The sequence below is a fragment of the Bombina bombina genome, chromosome 4 (genome assembly GCF_027579735.1).
Source record: "Bombina bombina isolate aBomBom1 chromosome 4, aBomBom1.pri, whole genome shotgun sequence".
In the NCBI taxonomy this organism is placed as follows: domain Eukaryota; kingdom Metazoa; phylum Chordata; class Amphibia; order Anura; family Bombinatoridae; genus Bombina; species Bombina bombina.
The window spans coordinates 7,834,276-7,858,872 of NC_069502.1; the positions used below are offsets into that span (position 1 = coordinate 7,834,276).

The 24,597-nt window shown below is 38.2% G+C and overlaps 1 long non-coding RNA gene across 1 annotated transcript; it reads left to right on the top strand.

The window, feature by feature from the left end:
* Positions 1-4,940: 4,940 nt before the first annotated feature.
* Positions 4,941-5,155, top strand: LOC128655213 (uncharacterized). Its single transcript, XR_008401724.1, has 2 exons — positions 4,941-4,970; positions 5,045-5,155. It is a non-coding gene; the product is annotated as an uncharacterized LOC128655213 (long non-coding RNA).
* The last annotated feature ends 19,442 nt before the right edge of the window (positions 5,156-24,597 follow it).

Genomic DNA, 24,597 nt, shown 5'->3' on the forward strand with positions numbered 1-24,597 from the left:
AGAGTTTCCTCTTTGAGATCCTGGAAGAAGTCCAGCAAGGACCTGGCACAGCATCTGGCAGATTAATTGGGAAGTTGACCCTTCAACAGTCCGAAAAAGCTTGATCAGGAATGTTCTTTGCGGAAGGGTAGCAGCCAAGTAATCACTTTTTTTAGAAGGGGAACAGGGTAAAAAAAAGCCTAAGATATGCTAAAGCTCATAAAGATTAGAATGAAGGTCACTGAAAAATAGTATTATGGAGTGACAAATCCAAGTTTTAATTTTTGGGTCCAATCATCAGTATGTGAGAAGAGTTAGAGAGATATGGGAGAATAATTGCTTGCAGCCTTCAGTAAAACAAGGCAGAGGGTCTGTCCTGGTTTGGAGCTTCATTTCTGCCAGTGGTGTTATTCATCATACCATTCCTTCTGAAAGGCGCTTGATTGGGATTGGTTTTATTTTTCAGCATAATTACGATCTCAAGCCCACTGCTTATGCAGTGAAATTATATTTGGAGCTAAAAACAGCTGATAAAACACTGAAAGTCATGGACTAGGCAATGCAGAGCCCAGATCTGTATATTATAGAGGCAATAAGAGATCACCTGGACAGAGAAAGAAATAACAGACAACCTAAATCAAAAGAAGAACTCTGTGAAGTGCTGAAAGAAGCCTGGTATAATATACCAGAAGATTACAACATCTACTTAGTGCCAAAGGAGGTCACACTAAATACTGATTTTTGCCAAGGAAGCCATTTTGTTCTGAAATTGTTTATTTTTTTTTATATTTGTGCACATATTTCCTGTAATTTCTGTTTGTACCTTAAAAAAGACGGAAAAATAAATATGAACAGTCATTAAAACTTTGCTAAAACAACAAATCTAATGGTGCTCTAAAACTTTTCACCGTACAATATATATATATAAAAGCAGAAAACGCACACTCAGGCCTTAGAAAACTAGAGTGATTTTAATTCACTGTCTTACTGTGCGTGTGTGTGTATGTATGTATGTGTATATATGTGAATATGTATATGTATATGTACTGTATGTATGTATGTATGTATGTATGTATATATATATATATATATATATATATATATAATGCCTCAAGGAGGAGGAAGCAGACACAAGAGGCTCAAGACTTTGTCATGCAGTATTTATTCAGCAACATTGCCAGGTACAAGGTGAGTAACCCAAAAGAGACTTGACACGTTTCACACATGCACTTCATCAGAGGCTCTATATATATATATAATGAGCAAGGAGTCCACGTCTGGTTGCCCCTTTTTCCCTTACGGAGACTAAATACATACAGAGAGAAGCACACTCACAGAAATGAACAACCAGCTCAATAATATTCAGCTAGATTACGAGTTTTTGGGTATGAGTGAAAAAGCAACGTTAAGGCTCTTTTTCACTACCGCTGCTATTACAAGTCTTGCAAGTTTAGCTGCACCGTACACTTTTTTGGCCGTAATGCAATGTAACTACCGCAGCTTTCAAAAAGTCCTTTTTCAATGGGACTTCCTTTGCGTCGGTATTACGAGTTTGCCTGGGAGGCCAAAAAGTGAGCGGTACAGCCTATACCGTCAAGATCCATACCATAAAGTGAAAGTCAGTAGTTATGGTTTTTATGCTACAACACCTTAACATAAAACTCATAACTAAAGTGTTACAAAGTACACTAACACCCATAAACTACCTAGTAAACCCAAAACCGAGGCCCTCCCACATCGCAAACACTAAAATAAAATTATTAACCCCTAATCTGCCGCTCCAGACATTGCTGCCACTAGAATAAACATATTAACCCCTAAACCGCCGCACTCCCGCATCGCAAACACTAGTTAAATATTATTAACCCCTAATCTGCTATCCCTAACATCGCTGCAACCTACATTGCTGTTATTAACCCCTAATCTGCTGCCCCAAAATCACCGCCACTATACTAAAGTTATTAACCTCTAAACCTAACACTAACCCTAACACCCCCTAACTTTAATATAATTAAAATAAATCTAAATAAAACCTACTATTAATAACTAAATAATTCCTATTTAAAACTAAATACTTACCTATAAAATAAACCATAAGCTAGCTACAATATTACTAATAGTTACATTGTACCTATCTTAGGTTTTATTTTTATTTCACAGGCAAGTTTGTATTTATTTTAACTACGTAGAATAGTTAGTAAATAGTTATTAAGTAATTACTAGCTACCTAGCTAAAATAAATACAAATTTACCTGTAAAATAAAACCTAACCTGTCTTACACTAAAACCTAACCTTACACTACAATTAAATAAATTACATTAATTAAATACAATTAACTAAATTACAAAAAAAACCCCACTAAATTATACAAAATAAAAAAGAAATTATCAAATATTTAAACTAATTACTCCTATTCTAATAGCCCTATCAAAATAAAAAATCCCCCTCAAAATAAAAAAACCCTAGCCTAAACTAAACTGCCAATAGCCCTTAAAAGGGCCTTTTGCGGGGCATTGCCCCAAAGAAATCAGTTCTTTTACCTGTAAAAAAAAAAAATACAAACAACCCCCAACAGTAAAACCCACCACCCACACAACCAACCCCCCCAAATAAAATTCTATCTAAAAAACCTAAGCTCCCCATTGCCCTGAAAAGGGCATTTGGATGGGCATTGCCCTTTAAAGGGCATTTAACCCAAATCCTAATCTAAAAATAAAACCCACCCAATAAACCCTTAAAAAACCTAACACTAACCCCTGAAGATCCACTTACAGTTTTTGAAGACTCGACATCCATCCTCAACGAAGCAGCAGAAGTCTTCATCCAAGCGGCAAGAAGTCCTCAATGAAGCCAGGAGAAGTCTTCATCCAAGCGGCAAGAAGTGGTCCTCCAGATGGGCAGAAGTCTTCATCCAGACGGCATCTTCTATCTTCATCCTTCTGATGCGGAGCATCTCCATCTTAAGCTTTACACTCCTTTATTGCAGGTGTTAGGCTTGTTTTTTTAGCCGGGTCTCCCTATTGATGTCTATGGGGAAATCGTGCGCGAGCACGTAAAACCAGCTCAAAGCAGCGTTGGTATTGGAGTGTGGTATTGTCATGTATTAACATGCGTCTGTCTCTTTAATTTTGAAAAACCAACCTCCTATGCATCTATAAAGGCACACCCTTTTTCAAGCTTCACTGCTTGATTATTAAACTTTGTTAGGGAAACACTTATTTTCAGGATCTCTACTACTTCTAATATTTAAGCCTCCATTTTGGAATCTACAACGAAGTGGAAATTAAAGATTTACACTCTACTTACCTTTCTACATTAAGGATTACAAATTGCTACTTTCTAAACCCCACATTTGTGCCTATTTACCTTCTAATTTAAACAACTCCTTTAAGTGAACAGTGAGACGCTTCACTGAACTGGAAGAGCTGCTGGGTGACGTCATCTCTCACTGAGACGCTCAGTCTCAGATTACCTGCTGCGGACACAGCTGACTAGCAAGATTTGTAACGGCTACTTTGTTACACTCACCGCTCCCTGCAAACATTCCAGTGACCGGATTTACACGCTGGATACCTTCCTCTTTCTCTCTGGGGAACGCTGACAAACACTGAGGGCTGAAGCTGCTCCAATCCAAAAAGAAATAATTGCAAGTATTGTTCCTTTTCATTGACTGTTTCATTTAAAGTACCAACATTACAAAATTCCTGTTATGTTATAAGAAGATACAATTTAACAATTTTGCTCTAATAATTGCCTAAGTCTAAATAAGCAACCAACTAACAGAAAATACTGTAAAACTGTCTTCTTGGAATAATTAACATCATTCAAGAGAGACTTTAAGAAGTAAGCAATTTTGTTCTACATACTTGAATTCAGTTACTTGGTATAACAGTGTTCAATTTAACTATTTGTTAACATTGTGCTACTTATAAATCACCATTCATATTGAATCTTTGCTTTAAACAGAGGTACCTGTCATTTCATCATTCCTTTGATGGGTAATGTTTTAAAGCATACAAGCTTCTAATTTATTATTGCACTTCCTTAACAAAATAATAGTGGTTTCACAAAGATATCACAGAATAATCAAGCCTGTAAAATAACCTCTTATTTGAAATGGATCCTTTAGAAATGTCTAACCAGATAACATCTTTAAATCAGAAGGTGGATATCCTAGCACAAGGTCTTAGAGATCTTACTAATGAGAATAATACTTTAAAAAGACTGCTTAATGATGTTGTTGCACAAAAAGCTAGTGAGTTCCCAGAACCACATGTAAACCCACCAATTCCATTTTCTGGAGATCGCACAAAATTTAGAGAATTCAAAAATGCATGTTTATTGATGTTTTCATTGAAACCAAGAACATATCGCACTGAAAAAATAAAAGTTTGTACAGCAATTTCTTTTCTTTCTGGAGAACCCAGGGCATGGGCAGACAGGTTTTTTGAGATGGTAGACCCCATCCTAAATTCAATTGAAGATTTTTTTTCTACCATGTCTGTGTTATACGAGGATATAAATAAACAAAATACTGCTGAACAAAAGTTAAGAACCCTCAAACAGGGTAAAAGGGCAGTCGAGGATTATATAGCTGACTTCCAGCTCTGGGCTACCGATTCCCTATGGAATACGATAAGTTTAAAAAATCAGTTCCGTATAGGACTATCGGAACATTTAAAAGACGAACTCTCACGAGTTGAATTTCCAGAGACATTGGAGGGACTCATGAAATTATGCATTTCAATGGATCGTCGGTATAGAGAACGGAGGAATGAGAGACAACAATACGATTTCCCTACCCGGAAACAATACCATACATCACAGGAGAAAAGTCATCAACAACCTGTACCCATGGAAATAGGTGCTATACGAGGTCCCTAGAGTCAAGAAGAAAAATTAAGAAGACGTCAAGCTAATCTATGTCTTTACTGTGCTAGCAAGGAGCACGAAGTTGGGAATTGCCCAATACTTACTCGCCAGAGAAAGGGTAAGTCTAAACTTACTTACAAAGATCACCCTATCAAAACAAATACTCATATGTCTCTTAAATTATCGTTACAGTGGGATCGATGCCAGGTCCAGAGCGAAGCCATTCTTGATTCGGGAGCTTACGGAATATTCATTGACGAATCAATTGTAAAACAAAATAAAATTCCAAGTGTGTTAAAAGCATCCCCCTTGTTTGTACGTGTAATTGATGGCTCTCAGTATCTTAAAGGTCCAATTACACATCACACCATTCCCATATTAACCATCACAAAATCTGGGCACAAAGAATTTATTTCTTATGACATAATATCAAGCTCATTACATCCAATAATTCTAGGGTATCCATGGTTGCAAAAACACAATCCATCTATAGATTGGTCTAACAATAATATTACTTTTTCCTCCACATACTGTAGTGATACATGTTTTCCTTATGTTTCCATTGGACATATTGAACCTCACTTACCTGATGACTATAGAGATTTTGCTGATGTGTTTAACTTAAAAGAAGCTGAGACTTTACCTCCACACAGGCATTTCGATTGCCCCATAGATACTATACCGGGGGTTGACATACCCTCAGGGAGATTATTCCCTCTGTCACAAAAAGAATTAAAACACCTACGGGATTACCTAGATGAAAATCTCAAAAAAGGATTTATTACTCCCTCTTCCTCTCCAATAGCTTCAGCCATTTTCTTTGTTACTAATAAAGATGGTAGTCTCAGACCAATCATTGATTACCGAGCTCTCAACTCTGTGACCATAAAAAACAAATATCCACTCCCACTCATACCTGAATTACTCGAACGCCTTAATGGTGCTACTATATTCACCAAGTTAGATCTTAAAGGGGCATACAATCTAATTCTAATTAAATCTGGTCATGAGTGGAAGACAGCATTTAGAACTCGTTACGGGTTATTTCAATACAATGTCATGCCCTTTGGCTTGACAAATGCCCCAGCAACATTTCAATATTTTATTAATGAAATCTTTAAGGAACTTATGGATGTCTGTGTCGTGGTCTATCTCGACGATATTTTAATTTATTCAAAAAATCTGAATGAACACAAACGACATGTTAGATGGGTACAAACTACTCTGAGAGATCATAAATTATATGCTAAAATGGAAAAATGTTGCTTTCATAAAGAATCCATCAAATTCCTAGGCTACATAATTTCTCCCCAAGGAATACAGATGGATCCTGAAAAGGTCTCCGCCATAAAGGATTGGCCAATTCCTACATCCACTAAATCCTTACAAAGATTCTTAGGATTCACCAACTTTTACAGAAAGTTTATTAACCATTTTTCTACAGCCGTTCAACCGTTAACCCGCTTAACTGGGAATCAGAAATTTCTATGGGATATTGAGGCAGACAAAGCTTTCCAGCATCTTAAAAAATTATTCTCTACAGCTCCTATATTGCATCTTCCTGATCCAAGTCTGCCTTACACGCTTGAGGTGGATGCATCTAACGTTGGAATTGGAGCAGTCTTATCTCAGCCTGATAAGGAGTCATCAATACTTCATCCAGTTGGATACTACTCAAGAAGACTTACTCCTGCAGAAAAAAACTATTCGGTTGGGGATAAAGAGTTGCTTGCCATGAAGTCAGCCATGGAACACTGGAGACATTTATTGGAAGGAACAACAACACCGTTTCAGGTTTATACCGACCATAAAAATCTCCAATATTTGAAGAAAAACAAAACTTTAACCTCACGACAAGTGAGATGGGCATTATTCCTGGATCGTTTCAATTTCATTCTCACTTATATACCGGGAACAAAAAACATTAAGGCGGATGCTTTGTCTAGGTCATTCGAAGTTGTCACAGAGGGAGAAGAAAAATCATACATTATACCTCCATACAAACTCCTGGCCACAATGACTACTCTTCAAGCTGAAATAATTCAAGCTCAACAGTTGGACACTGATATTCCACAAATCTGTAACCAGGATCCTGACTCAGGATTATTTTACTACAAAAACCTGATATATATACCAATGTCACTAAGAGAAACTATCCTACAACAGAATCATGATTCACCCCTGGCAGGACATGTTGGAATTCAAAAAACTCATGAACTCATAAGCAGGAATTACTGGTGGCCAAAAATGGAGACAACCATACAAGAATATATTAACAATTGTCAAAAATGTGTTACAAAGAAAAAGGATCATCATAAACCATATGGTCTTCTACAACCATTGCCCATTCCAGAGAGACCTTGGGATATGATATCGATGGATTTTATTGTTGATTTACCCACTTCAAACAACCAAAATACTATTCTAGTAGTTGTAGACCATCTATCTAAACTCGCTCACTTTATTCCTTTGAAACGTCTACCCACAGCTTCAGCCACAGCATCGGTATTCTTATCACAAATTGTCAGGTTGCACGGATTACCTTTATCTATAGTTACAGACCGTGGATCCCAATTTACATCTAAATTCTGGAGATGTTTATGTAAGAAATTAAATATATCACTTAGATTTTCAACAGCCTTTCATCCACAATCAAACGGTTTAACCGAAAGACTTAATCAAACATTGGAACAGTACCTCCGTTGTTATATTTCATCTTTGCAAGAGGATTGGTACGATTGGCTACCATTGGCCGAATTCTCATACAATAATTCTATCAGTTCATCTACAAAGGTATCACCGTTCTACGCAACATTTGGTTACCATCCAAGAAGTTTTCCCAATACAACTGTGAATTCCAGCTCTCCAGCCGTAACTAGCTACTTCACTAATATTAAGGAGACATTCAATATTCTACAGTTACATCTCAAAGAAGCTAAAGCCCACCAAAAGTTATATTATGATAGGAAACATTCTTCTCCTCCTAAATATAAGATCAAGGATCTTGTCTGGTTATCCACTAAAAATATTAACCTCAAGGTACCGTGTAAAAAATTGGCCGATCAATATATTGGCCCTTTTCCAATATTGAAAGTTATTAACGAGAATGCCGTTAAACTACAGTTACCTGAAAACTTTCATGTACATCCCACATTCCATGTATCTCTTTTGAAGCCTTGTTTGGCTGACCCTAAGGTCATAGCTAATCAATCGGTTCCATCCACTGCTGCTTTCGATGACCAATTGGATTACGAGGTTGAGGAGATATTGGATTCCAGAATACGTTGCAACTCTCTTGAGTATCTGGTTCATTGGAAGGGCTATTCTCAAGACGAGGATTCGTGGGTGCCCTCTCGTGATCTACAAGCCCCTTGTTTGCTTCAGTCATTCCATGCAGCCTTTCCCTCGAAGCCAGGTCCTCGGCTTCCTGGGAGGCGCTCTTGACGGGGGGGATCTGTCATGTATTAACATGCGTCTGTCTCTTTAATTTTGAAAAACCAACCTCCTATGCATCTATAAAGGCACACCCTTTTTCAAGCTTCACTGCTTGATTATTAAACTTTGTTAGGGAAACACTTATTTTCAGGATCTCTACTACTTCTAATATTTAAGCCTCCATTTTGGAATCTACAACGAAGTGGAAATTAAAGATTTACACTCTACTTACCTTTCTACATTAAGGATTACAAATTGCTACTTTCTAAACCCCACATTTGTGCCTATTTACCTTCTAATTTAAACAACTCCTTTAAGTGAACAGTGAGACGCTTCACTGAACTGGAAGAGCTGCTGGGTGACGTCATCTCTCACTGAGACGCTCAGTCTCAGATTACCTGCTGCGGACACAGCTGACTAGCAAGATTTGTAACGGCTACTTTGTTACACTCACCGCTCCCTGCAAACATTCCAGTGACCGGATTTACACGCTGGATACCTTCCTCTTTCTCTCTGGGGAACGCTGACAAACACTGAGGGCTGAAGCTGCTCCAATCCAAAAAGAAATAATTGCAAGTATTGTTCCTTTTCATTGACTGTTTCATTTAAAGTACCAACATTACAAAATTCCTGTTATGTTATAAGAAGATACAATTTAACAATTTTGCTCTAATAATTGCCTAAGTCTAAATAAGCAACCAACTAACAGAAAATACTGTAAAACTGTCTTCTTGGAATAATTAACATCATTCAAGAGAGACTTTAAGAAGTAAGCAATTTTGTTCTACATACTTGAATTCAGTTACTTGGTATAACAGTGTTCAATTTAACTATTTGTTAACATTGTGCTACTTATAAATCACCATTCATATTGAATCTTTGCTTTAAACAGAGGTACCTGTCATTTCATCATTCCTTTGATGGGTAATGTTTTAAAGCATACAAGCTTCTAATTTATTATTGCACTTCCTTAACAAAATAATAGTGGTTTCACAAAGATATCACAGGTATGGAGCTCAATTTTGCTCTACGCTCACATATTGCCTGCTAACGCCGGGTTTTTGCAAACCTGTAATAGCAGTGCTGTAGGGAGGTGAGCAGTGACAATAACTTGCAAGTTAGCACCGAGCAGCTCTTACCACAAAATTTGTAATCTAGCCGATTGTTAGCCTGTTCTATGGTGATTTAGTACCTTGGTGCGTATATGTATAATCCTTTTACATAAGGACAGCAAACGGATTTATTCCATGACATTTTGGGGCGTTCACCCCTTCTTCAGACAGGTTGAATTCCCCAAAATGTCACAGAATTAACCTGTTTGCTGTGCTTAAATTATTGAAATCTCTGCTTATGAAAGTTTCATACAAGGATTGTTTATATATATAAAACCACAGACGATGCCAGAATTCGGTTTGCCAACCACAGGTCTTCAATCAGGACAGCACTTAAAAAGGGTTTGAGTGATCTGCCAGTAGCTAGACACTTTGTGGAAAAAGGACATGCACTCCAGGACTTAAGATTTACACTAATAGACCATGTCCCCCCATTGAGGCGAGGGGGTGACAGGGACACACTCCTTCTACAAGTTGAGGCCAAGTGGATCTTTCGATTAAACACCCTTCAACCACATGGACTGAATACTATGTTCGATTGGCACTGTTTTCTATAGAATGAAGTGTCCTGCCTTATGCCAGAATAATAATAATTTTTTGGAACCCACGTAGATAGATGGGGAGAGTCCACTTATCATTCAGTTTAATTTAACCATGTTTCTTTCACATCTTCTACACTCTTTATTGGTGATTGGGGCTTTTAACTATGTATATCCCCCTTCTTTCTTTGTACTCTGCATGTGTCTCTTATAGATGTCATGTAGAGAGCTTGGGAGGTGTTATTTGTAAGTTTTCTCTATTGAATTTAGTTATTTCTTCTTCTTTAGGGGTGTCACCTTAGCATGTTGTCTGGTGACTATATCTTTGTTAGTCTTAACCTTTTCTATGGTCCTAATCTTTGGGATCTTTATGGCTATAATATTCATATGAATGGGGGTGTCTTCCTGGCCTGATTGTTGCGGAGTGTGGTCGGTGTGGTGTCGACAGCTTTGTCTTTTGTGGGGGTGGGCCCTTTTTGAATGCGGAGGCTTCGGTTTGACAGAGTGTATGGGGGTGTGGCTGTTGGTGTTCCCTGCGGTGGTGGCGTGAGTTTGCTGATGTGTGAGGTCTGATTTTCATCGTTGACCTTTGTTTGGGGTTTGCAGCCTGCTGTGCTTTGGTTTGATTCTGTGCCACGCTCGGCTGGCGCCATGCATGTATTCCAGTGCCGCAGACTTTACGTGTGACTTGATGCTATGGTCACTGCGGCAACGGTAGACAACTCCGGTGATTGGCAGATTGTCCCCCACGTGAGAGTCCTGTGTAGTTCTGAGTTCCGGGTTCTTTACCCGGCGTTGTGTACCGATGCGGCAGTGAATGGCTACTGAGTCTCTGGTATGCGTCCCTGATCTGGTGAGTTATAAACTAGTGTTTTGATTCTGTTCTTTAGTATCTTTAGACAGTATATGAAGCAACAAATGGCGTTATGAATGATCGATTGGAAATCTTCATTTTACTTATTATGTGATCTGTTCGTATTTCACGTCTGTTTCCATTGCATCACAGTTTCCTTATTGTGCACTTGGGCTGTCACCATTATGTTAGAGCCAGGATGGCTCATCTATACATATTTTACGTACAATAGCACATATTTTTATACGATAGCACTTGTTTGTGTATAATGTGACTCAGTAGTCACCATAGTTACCAATTTGGCGGTTTTTTTGTCTAATTGAGGGGAGGGGTTTGGGTTCACACAGTGTATAAAGTCACTATTGTTTGTTAAACACATTGTCTGAGGAAGGGGATTATTTGTCCTCGAAACGTCACAATTTTGCAGTAAATTATTTCACTAAAAAGACCAGCGAGTGCAAGTTTGTTACATTTTATATATATATATATATATATATATATATATATACACACACACATACCTGTACATACTAAATATATACAGAGAGAAGCTCAATACCATTGTTACCCTGTGCTATGGCGATTTACCACCTGGGTGCAACTTCTTTTAGCCCAGTAATGCTTTTCACAGAGTAGAACTTTCCTGTAGAATATCAGTCTGATCCTGCCTGTTATGGTCAGTCCAGCGCCAAAATACCAGGCAATTCCTCTCTGAACAAGGAACACAGCAACCCCAAACGATCGTTTCGACCTTCATTGGGCCTTGTCAGTGAGGTGTAGCCATATTCCTCTAAGCACACTGAGCAAGGAGTCCACATCTGGTTGCCCCTTTTTTCCCTTAGGGAGTCTAAATACACCGAGAGAGAAGCAGACTCACAGGAATGAACAAACGATTGTTAGCCTGTTCTATGGCGAGTTACCACCTGGGTGCAGCCCAGGGGGATATACTGTATATATAATCCTTTTAAATAAACACACTTTAGATTTAACCACAGCAAACAGGTTTATTCCATGATATTTTGGGGCGTTCTCCCCTTCCTCAGACAGAAGGGGTGAACACCCCAAAACCTCACAGAACAAACTTGTCTGCTGTGCTTAAATTATTGAAATCTTTGCTTATGAAAGTGTGCCACAAGGATTGTGTTTATATATATATATATATATATATATATATAATGTTCCAACCTCAGGCACTCAATCCAACAAGATTTTATTTGCCCGGGTGTCTCCTCCTGAATTTAAAATTAAAAAAAGAGAGAGAGATGCACTCAGCTGAGACAGAACAAAAGCTAGAAAAACTTCTGTGCCTGTTCATTTTCAGTGCCACTCAGGGTGCATACTCTTTTAGCACACTATGCCCCTTCACAGAAAAAAAATATCCTGTAGCATATCAGTCTGACCCTGCCCAATGACAGTCCAGCACCAAAATACCAGGCAATTCTTCTCTGAACAAGAGAAACTACCCCAGATGATTGTTTTTTGCCTTCTGTGGACCTCATCAGTGAGGTTCAGTCACATCTCTCTAAGGGCATGTGTGCAAGTCCACGTCTGGTTTCCCCTTTTACTCTTAGGGAGACCCAAGAGCAATTTGCATAAATATAAAGAGAGAGAGAGATGCACTTAGCCGAGACAGAACAAAAGCTAGAAAAACTTCCGTGCCTGTTCATGTTCAGTGCCACTCAGGGTGTATACTCTTTTAGCACACTATGCCCCTTCACAGAGAAAAAATATCCTGTAGCATATCAGTCTGACCCTGCCCAATGACAGTCCAGCTCCGAAATACCAGGCAATTATTCTCTGAACCATAGAAACAACAACCCCAGACGATCGTTTTTCTAGCTTTTGTTCTGTCTCAGCTGAGTGCATCTCTCTCTTTATATTTATGCAAATTGCTCTTGGGTCTCCCTAAGAGTAAAAGGGGAAACCAGACATGGACTCCTTGCACACATGCCCTTAGTGAGATACAACTGCACCTCACTGACGAGGCCCATAGGAGGCCAAAACGATTGTCTGGGTTTGTTGTTTCTCTTGTTCAGAGAAGAATTGCCTGGTATTTCGGTGCTGGACTGTCATTGGGCAGGGTCAGACTGATATGATACAGGATATTTTTTCTCTGTGAAGGGGCATAGTGTGCTAAAAGAGCACCCTGAGTGGCACCCTAAAATGAACAGGCACAAAACTTTTTCTAGCTTTTGTTCTGTCTAAGCTGAGTGCATCTCTCTCTCTTTTTATATTTCTCCTGAATTTATTCATATGCAAATTTCAAGGTCAACACATGTTGATGTAACGTATTGATGAATAAAAATACCATTTCTTTCATGTAATTAGTCCATGAGCTAGTGACGTATGGGATATACATTCCTACCAGGAGGAGCAAAGTTTCCCAAACCTGAAAATGTCTATAAATACACCCCTCACCACACCCACAATTCAGTTTTACAAACTTTGCCTCCCGTGGAGGTGGTGAAGTAAGTTTGTGCTAGATTCTTCATTGATATGCGCTTCGCAGCAGGCTGGAGCCCGGTTTTCCTCTCAGAGTGCAGTGAATGTCAGAGGGATGTGAAGAGAGTATTGCCTATTTGAATACCATGGTCTCCTTCTATGGGATCTATTTCATAGGTTCTCTGTTATCGGTAGTAGAGATTCATCTCTTACCTCCCTTTTCAGATCGACGATATACTCTTATATACCATTACCTCTACTGATTCTCGTTTCAGTACTGGTTTGGCTATCTACTATATGTAGATGAGTGTCCTGGGGTAAGTAAAATATTATTTTTTGTGACACTCTAAGCTATGGTTGGGCACTTTATATGTAAAGTTCTAAATATATGTCTTTAAACTTATATTTGCCATGATTCAGGATAATCAGTATTCCTTTATAATTCAGAATGTCAGTTTCATTATTTGGGATAATGCATTTTAATTCAATTTATTTTTCATTACCTTGGAAATTTTCAATTGACCATTTTCCCTGCATGCTGTTAGGCTCGCGGGGGCAGAAAATGTTTCTTTTTATTGCGTAATTCTTGGCGCGGACTTTTTTGGCGCAAAAAATGTTGTCATTTCCGCCGCCGTAGTTGACACCGGAAGTTGTTTTCTGTAACGTCATTTTTTGACGCATGTGTATTCAGACATTTTTTTCCTGCCAAAAAATGTGGGTGTTGGTTTCGGCATCAGAGGATGTGGCGTCATACTTGGCGCCAAAAATATGGGCGTTGTATTTAGCGCCAATAATGTGGGCGTCATATTTGGCGCCAAAAAATGTGGGCGTATTTGTTCCATTTTGTCCTCACATTATTTTAACCTCACTTTTTTATTGCTTCTGGTTTTTAGAAGCTTATTATTTTGCATTCTTTTCCCATTCCTGAAACTGTCATTTAAGGAATTTGATAATTTTGTTTTAAATATTGTTTTTTTCTATTACATATTGCAAGATTTCACTGTTCCTGTTTCAAAACGTTCTAAGGGATTCCTGTTGACTGAGTTCAGTCCTACCAAAGCTAAGTTCATTTATTTTAAAATGTTATGAATGTTTTTCTTTAGCTATGGTTTGTAATAAGTTATCATGATAAACTTTTACATGCAGAATCCGTTAGTATTTATGCTTTATATATTTGCTATTCTTTTTACATCTTATGTACAAGAATTACTTAGAAGATTTATAAGACTATTTTTCTGATTCTATTTTAAAGGCTTTGTCTGACATCGTGCCTTCTAATAAAATTTTTAGGTCTTTTTCAAACTTCTTTTTTAATTATTGAAGTTTCAAATGACCTACAACATAATGATTTATCCTTCTCTGATGATGTTTTTTCTCATTCAGAATTTTCTTCATCACATATTGACACTAACAAATCCACTTTTTTATTTTTTTATTAAAGTACATTTGTTCTTTGTTGAAAAGGTGTTGATTATTTTGGATATTAAGGTAATTAGTTCTTTCAAGACTAACATTTTATTTCTGCTTATTTATTCTTCTGTATTTTCAGAGGTTTTTTTCCAGTTCCTCATACTAGGGAATGGAATAGGCTGAGAATTTTCTTTTATTCCTTCTTTAAAGGTTTTAAACTATATTCTTTGCCGGCAGTTCATTTCAATTTTGAAGGTTCTCCAATTTAATGGGGCTATCTCTACTTCTGCTAATTATGCTATTGTTTCTATAGCAAAATAGTATTTATTTTTCCTTTAGATGGTTGCATCTTATTTAAGGAAAATTATTTATTTTCAGGTACTTTTCTTGGATCTGTGATTATTTGAATGATGTTGCAATTGCTTCATTTTTTCTGTTTACTTTAAAATCAAGTATCAGATTATGATTTATTTTAGCATTGTTAAGGACAAAATCTACTAGACTAAGTGCTGTTGCATTTGTCTTGTTGTTTTGCTTTTGTTGATTATGTAAGTCCAGTGTGTTGACTGGTCCTTTAACTGGGTTATCATGCTAATATTTTTCATTTGTGTCTTCATTTTATTGAATATTTTTGCAAATGAGGTTTATTCTACGTCTTCAGCTGTTTTAGCTAGAAGAATTTTGTGATTTCTAAAAAATCCATATTTCTTTTTTTTCTAAGATAATCAATTATTTGGTTTATAATTAGATTCAATTCTTAACTGTTACTCTGGGCTTCAAGATTGAGTTCCAAGACTAAACTTTAAGCTTATATTAGTTTGGTTATTCTTATTAAGGAACAAATTCCCAAGTAACATGTTTTTAATTGGAAATGTTTTTGATTCATTTTTTTGAAATTTGTTGTTTTGCAAATTTCTTTGATTTTGGATACAGAATAAAGTTCAGAGTAAAACCGTCTGTGAGAAGTCTTTTTTCTCTTTGATATTCCAGCTATTCCAGTAAGGCTAACACTTTTAGTGTGTTTCGGTCCTATATATTTTGGGATAATGTTGAAGCTCGGCTGATCACCCGTTGGGGCTCAAGTGCTGGAATCTTCTGGGGTATTTCTTCCAGTTCCATTTTTAGGAACTGGGTTTTGGGGTTTTATTCAAACCTATTAATTGTTCCAAAGATAGAAAATCTTTTTGTTATATAAATGTATCATGTATAAATGGTCTATTCTGCCTTTTGTTGGTCAGTGATGGCATTACTTGTTTTCATTAGATACAATAAATGCATATCTTCATTTTCTGTTTTCATTCAGATTATTTTCTGAGGCTGTGGAATCTCATATCGTTAGAGGATCTTTTTCTTCAAAAGCTCTTGATTCCTCACACAAGGGTCACCTTTTTTTAGGTTTCCAGATAGTTTGTGTCACTGTCTTTGTCTCTATCAGACAAGGGACAATTTTATTGGGTTCCATCTGTCGGTACCTTTAGTCTCTATTATTTCCTTCAATTGCTATATATGCATAGAAGTTTTAGGTCTTATGGCCACAGCATTGGATTCAATTCCCTTTGCTCATTTTCAATAGAGATAACCTCTTCCAGTTTTTTATGCTGAATTATGGTGCAGGGATTCTAAGATTTTACATTTTAAATCTTCAAATCCTAATATTTATCTATCTTGATTTGGTGGTTAAGATCACCATCATTTAGTTCTACAGGTCTCTTCATTTCTTTCAACCTGGGCCATGATCTTTACAGATGTGAGTCATTTTGGTTGGGAGGCTGTCTGAGGATCTCTGTCAGCACAAGGGGTTTGGAAATCTCAGGAGGCGAGATTACCATTTGATATTTTAGAACTCCGTGCATTCTCAGAGTTTTTCAGTTAGTTTCTTTTTGAAGAAGAGACGTTTTTTTGTTTTCAGACAATATCACTACTATGGTGTATGTCAATCATCAGGGTGGGACTATCAGTCCTTAGGCTGTGACAGCAGTGTCTCGGATATTAGCTTGGGCTAAATCCAGCTCCTATCTAAATTCTGTGTTTTTTTCCCAGGTATAGATATTTGGGAAGTGGATTATCTCTGTTAATCAAGCTTTATATCCGGGAGAATGGTCTCTCATACCCATATATGTTTTTCAGATGTGAGCATTTCTAGAAATAGATCTGTTGGCATCTCCTCTGAATAAAGAACTTCCCAGGGGCCTATTCAGGTCTGGGGATCCTCAGGCGGAAGTAGTATATGCATTGAAATTTCTTTGGAATTATCTTTTTGCCTATTTCTTTCCGCCTCTAGTTCTTCTTCCAAAGTGATTTCCAAAATTCTTATGGAGTATTTGTTTGTTCTGCTGGTGGTTCCAGCATGGCCTCTCAGGTTTTGGTATGCGGATCTCATTCAGATGGCCAGTTGCCAACCTTGGACACTTCCGTTTAAACCAGACCTTCTTTCTCAAGGCCCATTTTTTCCATCAGGATCTCAAATCATTAAATTTGAAGGGATGGAGATTGAACGATTGATTTTTAGTCATAGAGGTTTCTCTGACTCATTGATTAATACTATGTTTCAGGTTCGTAAATCTGTCTCTAGAAAGATTTGTTATTGAGTCTGGAAGACCTACTTTTCTTGGCATTCTTTTAAAATTCATACGGCTAGATTTAGAGTTGGGCGGTAGCCGTCGAAACCAGCGTTAGAGGCTCCTAACGCTGGTTTTGGGCTACCGCTGGTATTTAGAGTAAGTCATTAAAGGGTCTAACGCTCACTTTGCAGCCACGACTTTTCCATACCGCAGATCCCCTTACGTCAATTGCGTATCCTATCTTTTCAATGGGATCTTTCTAACGCTGGTATTTAGAGTCGTGGCTGAAGTGAGCATTAGAAATCTAACGACAAAACTCCAGCCGCAGAAAAAAGTCAGTAGTTAAGAGCTTTCTGGGCTAACGCCGGTTTATAAAGCTCTTAACTACTGTGCTCTAAAGTACACAAACACCCATAAACTACCTATGTACCCCTAAACCGAGGTCCCCCCACATCGCCGCCACTATATTAAAAAAATGTAACCCCTAATCTGCCGACCGCACACCGTTGCCACCTACATTATCCCTATGAACCCCTAATCTGCTGCCCCTAACACCGCCGACCCCTATATTATATTTATTAACCCCTAATCTGCCGCCCCCGCTATCGCTGACCCCTGCATATTATTATTAACCCCTAATCTGCCGCTCCGTACACCACGCCACCTACATTATAGCTATGTACCCCTAATCTGCTGCCCCTAACACCGCCGACCCCTATATTATATTTATTAACCCCTAATCTGCCGCCCCCGCTATCGCTGACCCCTGCATATTATTATTAACCCCTAATCTGCCGCTCCGTACACCACCGCCACCTACATTAAAGCTATGTACCCCTAATCTGCTGCCCCTAACACCGCCGACCCCTATATTATATTTATTAACCCCTAATCTGCCCCCCTCAACGTCGCCTCCACCTGCCTACACTTATTAACCCCTAATCTGCCGAGCGGACCGCACCGCTACTATAATAAAGTTATTAACCCCTAATCCGCCACACTCCCGCCTCAATAACCCTATAATAAATAGTATTAACCCCTAATCTGCCCTCCCTAACATCGCCGACACCTAACTTCAATTATTAACCCCTAATCTGCCGACCGAATCTCGCCGCTACTGTAATAAATGGATTAACCCCTAAAGCTAAGTCTAACCCTAACACTAACACCCCCCTAAGTTAAATATAATTTAAATCTAACGAAATAAATTAACTCTTATTAAATAAATTATTCCTATTTAAAGCTAAATACTTACCTGTAAAATAAACCCTAATATAGCTACAATATAAATTATAATTATATTTTAGCTATTTTAGGATTTATATTTATTTTACAGGTAACTTTGTATTTATTTTAACCAGGTACAATAGCTATTAAATAGTTAAGAACTATTTAATAGCTAAAATAGTTAAAATAATTACAAAATTACCTGTAAAATAAATCCTAACCTAAGTTACAATTAAACCTAACACTACACTATCAATAAATTAATTAAATAAAATACCTACAATTACCTACAATTAAACCTAACACTACACTATCAATAAATAAATTAAATACAATTCCTACAAATAAATACAATGAAATAAACTAACTAAAGTACAAAAAATAAAAAAGAACTAAGTTACAAAAAATAAAAAAATATTTACAAACATTAGAAAAATATTACAACAGTTAGTTTCTTTTTGAAGAAGAGACGTTTTTTTGTTTTCAGACAATATCACTACTATGGTGTATGTCAATCATCAGGGTGGGACTATCAGTCCTTAGGCTGTGACAGCAGTGTCTCGGATATTAGCTTGGGCTAAATCCAGCTCCTATCTAAATTCTGTGGTTTTTTCCCAGGTATAGATATTTGGGAAGTGGATTATCTCTGTTAATCAAGCTTTATATCCGGGAGAATGGTCTCTCATACCCATATATGTTTTTCAGATGTGAGCATTTCTAGAAATAGATCTGTTGGCATCTCCTCTGAATAAAGAACTTCCCAGGGGCCTATTCAGGTCCGGGGATCCTCAGGCGGAAGTAGTATATGCATTGAAATTTCTTTGGAATTATCTTTTTGCCTATTTCTTTCCGCCTCTAGTTCTTCTTCCAAAGTGATTTCCAAAATTCTTATGGAGTATTTGTTTGTTCTGCTGGTGGTTCCAGCATGGCCTCTCAGGTTTTGGTATGCGGATCTCATTCAGATGGCCAGTTGCCAACCTTGGACACTTCCGTTTAAACCAGACCTTCTTTCTCAAGGCCCATTTTTTCCATCAGGATCTCAAATCATTAAATTTGAAGGGATGGAGATTGAACGATTGATTTTTAGTCATAGAGGTTTCTCTGACTCATTGATTAATACAATGTTTCAGGTTCGTAAATCTGTCTCTAGAAAGATTTGTTATTGAGTCTGGAAGACCTACTTTTCTTGGCATTCTTTTAAAATTCATACGGCTAGATTTAGAGTTGGGCGGTAGCCGTCGAAACCAGCGTTAGAGGCTCCTAACGCTGGTTTTGGGCTACCGCTGGTATTTAGAGTAAGTCATTAAAGGGTCTAACGCTCACTTTGCAGCCACGACTTTTCCATACCGCAGATCCCCTTACGTCAATTGCGTATCCTATCTTTTCAATGGGATCTTTCTAACGCTGGTATTTAGAGTCGTGGCTGAAGTGAGCGTTAGAAATCTAACGACAAAACTCCAGCCGCAGAAAAAAGTCAGTAGTTAAGAGCTTTCTGGGCTAACGCCGGTTTATAAAGCTCTTAACTACTGTGCTCTAAAGTACACAAACACCCATAAACTACCTATGTACCCCTAAACCGAGGTCCCCCCACATCGCCGCCACTATATTAAAAAAATGTAACCCCTAATCTGCCGACCGCACACCGTTGCCACCTACATTATCCCTATGAACCCCTAATCTGCTGCCCCTAACACCGCCGACCCCTATATTATATTTATTAACCCCTAATCTGCCGCCCCCGCTATCGCTGACCCCTGCATATTATTATTAACCCCTAATCTGCCGCTCCGTACACCACGCCACCTACATTATAGCTATGTACCCCTAATCTGCTGCCCCTAACACCGCCGACCCCTATATTATATTTATTAACCCCTAATCTGCCGCCCCCGCTATTGCTGACCCCTGCATATTATTATTAACCCCTAATCTGCCGCTCCGTACACCACGCCACCTACATTATAGCTATGTACCCCTAATCTGCTGCCCCTAACACCGCCGACCCCTATATTATATTTATTAACCCCTAATCTGCCCCCCTCAACGTCGCCTCCACCTGCCTACACTTATTAACCCCTAATCTGCCGAGCGGACCGCACCGCTACTATAATAAAGTTATTAACCCCTACTCCGCCACACTCCCGCCTCAATAACCCTATAATAAATAGTATTAACCCCTAATCTGCCCTCCCTAACATCGCCGACACCTAACTTCAATTATTAACCCCTAATCTGCCGACCGAATCTCGCCGCTACTGTAATAAATGGATTAACCCCTAAAGCTAAGTCTAACCCTAACACTAACACCCCCCTAAGTTAAATATAATTTAAATCTAACGAAATAAATTAACTCTTATTAAATAAATTATTCCTATTTAAAGCTAAATACTTACCTGTAAAATAAACCCTAATATAGCTACAATATAAATTATAATTATATTTTAGCTATTTTAGGATTTATATTTATTTTACAGGTAACTTTGTATTTATTTTAACCAGGTACAATAGCTATTAAATAGTTAAGAACTATTTAATAGCTAAAATAGTTAAAATAATTACAAAATTACCTGTAAAATAAATCCTAACCTAAGTTACAATTAAACCTAACACTACACTATCAATAAATTAATTAAATAAAATACCTACAATTACCTACAATTAAACCTAACACTACACTATCAATAAATAAATTAAATACAATTCCTACAAATAAATACAATGAAATAAACTAACTAAAGTACAAAAAATAAAAAAGAACTAAGTTACAAAAAATAAAAAAATATTTACAAACATTAGAAAAATATTACAACAATTTTAAACTAATTACACCTACTCTAAGCCCCCTAATAAAATAACAAAGCCCCCCAAAATAAAAAAATGCCCTACCCTATTCTAAATTAAAAAAGTTCAAAGCTCTTTTACCTTACCAGCCCTGAACAGGGCCCTTTGCGGGGCATGCCCCAAAGAATTCAGCTCTTTTGCCTGTAAAAAAAACACATACAATACCCCCCCCAACATTACAACCCACCACCCACATACCCCTAATCTAACACAAACCCCCCTTAAATAAACCTAACACTAAGCCCCTGAAGATCTTCCTACCTTATCTTCACCATACCAGGTTCACCGATCCATCCTCGGAAGTTTTGATCCAAGCCTCGGAAGTGTTGATCCAAGCCCAAGCGGGGGGCTGAAGAGTGACGTCCATCCTCGGGCTGAAGTCTGGATCCAATCGGCGACTGAAGAAATCCATCATCGGGCTGAAGTCGGAAGTCCATCATCGGGATGAAGTCTTCTATCAAGCAGCATCTTCAATCTTCTTTCTTCCGGAGCGGAGCCATCTTGTTCCCAGCCGATGCGGATCCATCCTCTTCTAACGACGCCTACTAGCCGAAAGATGGTTCCTTTAAATGACGTCATCCAAGATGGCGTCCGTCGAATTCCGATTGGCTGATAGGATTCTATCAGCCAATCGGAATTAAGGTAGGAAAATTCTGATTGGCTGATGGAATCAGCCAATTAGATTCAAGTTTAATCTGATTGGCTGATCCGATCAGCCAATCAGATTGAGCTTGCATTCTATTGGCTGTTCCGATCAGCCAATAGAATGCGAGCTCAATCTGATTGGCTGATTCCATCAGCCAATCAGAATTTTCCTACCTTAATTCCGATTGGCTGATAGAATCCTATCAGCCAATCGGAATTCGATGGATGCCATCTTGGATGACGTCATTTAAAGGAACCGTCATTCGGCTAGTAGGCGTCGTTAGAAGAGGATGGATCCGCGTCGGCTGGGAACAAGATGACTCTGCTCCGCTCCGGAAGAAAGAAGATTGAAGATGCTGCTTGATAGAAGACTTCATCCTGATGATGGACTTCCGACTTCAGCCCGATGATGGATTTCTTCAGTCGCCGCTTGGATCCAGACTTCAGCCCGAGGATGGACGTCACTCTTCAGCCCCCCGCTTGGGCTTGGATCAACACTTCCGAGGCTTGGATCAAGACTTCCGAGGACGGATCGCTGAACCTGGTATGGTGAAGATAAGGTAGGAAGATCTTCAGGGGCTTAGTGTTAGGTTTATTTAAGGGGGGTTTGGGTTAGGGGTATGTGGGTGGTGGGTTGTAATGTTGGGGGGGGTATTGTATGTGTTTTTTTTACAGGCAAAAGAGCTGAATTCTTTGGGGCATGCCCAGCAAAGGGCCCTGTTCAGGGCTGGTAAGGTAAAAGAGCTTTGAACTTTTTTAATTTAGAATAAGGTAGGGCATTTTTTTATTTTGGGGGGCTTTGTTATTTTATTAGGGGGCTTAGAGTAGGTGTAATTAGTTTAAAATTGTTGTAATATTTTTCTGATGTTTGTAAATATTTTTTTATTTTTTGTAACTTAGTTCTTTTTTATTTTTTGTACTTTAGTTAGTTTATTTCATTGTATTTATTTGTAGATATTGTATTTAATTAATTTATTGATAGTGTAGTGTTAGGTTTAATTGTATTTATTTGTAGATATTGTATTTAATTAATTTATTGATAGTGTAGTGTTAGGTTTAATTGTAGGTAATTGTAGGTATTTTATTTAATTAATTTATTGATAGTGTAGTGTTAGGTTTAATTGTAACTTAGGTTAGGATTTATTTTACAGGTAATTTTGTAATTATTTTAACTATTTTAGCTATTAAATAGTTCTTAACTATTTAATAGCTATTGTACCTGGTTAAAATAAATACAAAGTTACCTGTAAAATAAATATAAATCCTAAAATAGCTATATATAATATAATTTATCTTGTAGCTATATTAGGGTTTATTTTACAGGTAAGTATTTAGCTTTAAATAGGAATAATTTATTTAATAAGAGTTAATTTATTTCGTTAGATTTAAATTATATTTAACTTAGGGGGGTGTTAGTGTTAGGGTTAGACTTAGCTTTAGGGGTTAATCCATTTATTACAGTAGCGGCGAGATTCGGTCGGCAGATTAGGGGTTAATAATTGAAGTTAGGTGTCGGTGATGTGAGGGAGGGCAGATTAGGGGTTAATACTATTTATTATAGGGTTATTGAGGCGGGAGTGAGGCGGATTAGGGGTTAATAACTTTATTATAGTAGCGGTGCGGTCCGCTCGGCAGATTAGGGGTTAATAAGTGTAGGCAGGTGGAGACGACGTTGAGGGGGGCAGATTTGGAGTTAATAAATATAATATAGGGGTCGGCGGTGTTAGGGGCAGCAGATTAGGGGTACATAGCTATAATGTAGGTGGCGGTGGTGTACGGAGCGGCAGATTAGGGGTTAATAATAATATGCAGGGGTCAGCGATAGCGGGGGCGGCAGATTAGGGGTTAATAAGTGTAGGCAGGTGGAGGCGACGTTGTGGGAGGTAGATTTGGGGTTAATAAATATAATATAGGGGTCGGCGGTGTTTGGGGCAGCAGATTAGGGGTACATAGCTATAATGTAGGTGGCGGTGGTGTACGGAGCGGCAGATTAGGGGTTAAAAATAATATGCAGGGTTCAGCGATAGCGGGGGCGGCAGATTAGGGGTTAATAAGTGTAAGGTTAGGGGTGTTTAGACTCGGGGTACATGATAGAGTGTTAGGTGCAGACGTAGGAAGTGTTTCCCCATAGAAAACAATGGGGCTGCGTTAGGAGCTGAACGCGGCTTTTTTGCAGGTGTTAGGTTTTTTTTCAGCTCAAATGGCCCCATTGTTTTCTATGGGGGAATCGTGCACGAGCACGTTTTTGAAGCTGGCCGTGTCTGTAAGATTTGCAGTGGCGTTAAATTATGTTCTATGCTCCCTTTTTGGAGCCTAACGCACTGAAAACCCAGCCATTCTGTGAACTCTAAATACCAGCGGTATTTAAAAGGTGCGTGGGAAAAAAAGCACGCGTAGCTAACGCACCCCTTTGGCCACAGAACTCTAAATCTAGGCGATAGAACTTTATAATTTTTTCAGTTTAGTTTGAATAAGGTTTTGTCTTCAGTTCTTTGTTAGGATAAATCTCTACTCTTTCTGTTCTTTTTTCACATAAAGATTGCCAATCATCCTGATATTCATTGTGTTGTACAGGCTTTGGTCCGTATCAAGCCTGTCATTAATTCAATCTCTCCTCTTCGGAGGTTTATTTGGTGCTGAGGGCTTTACAGGCTCCTCCGTTTGAAACTATGCATTTTCT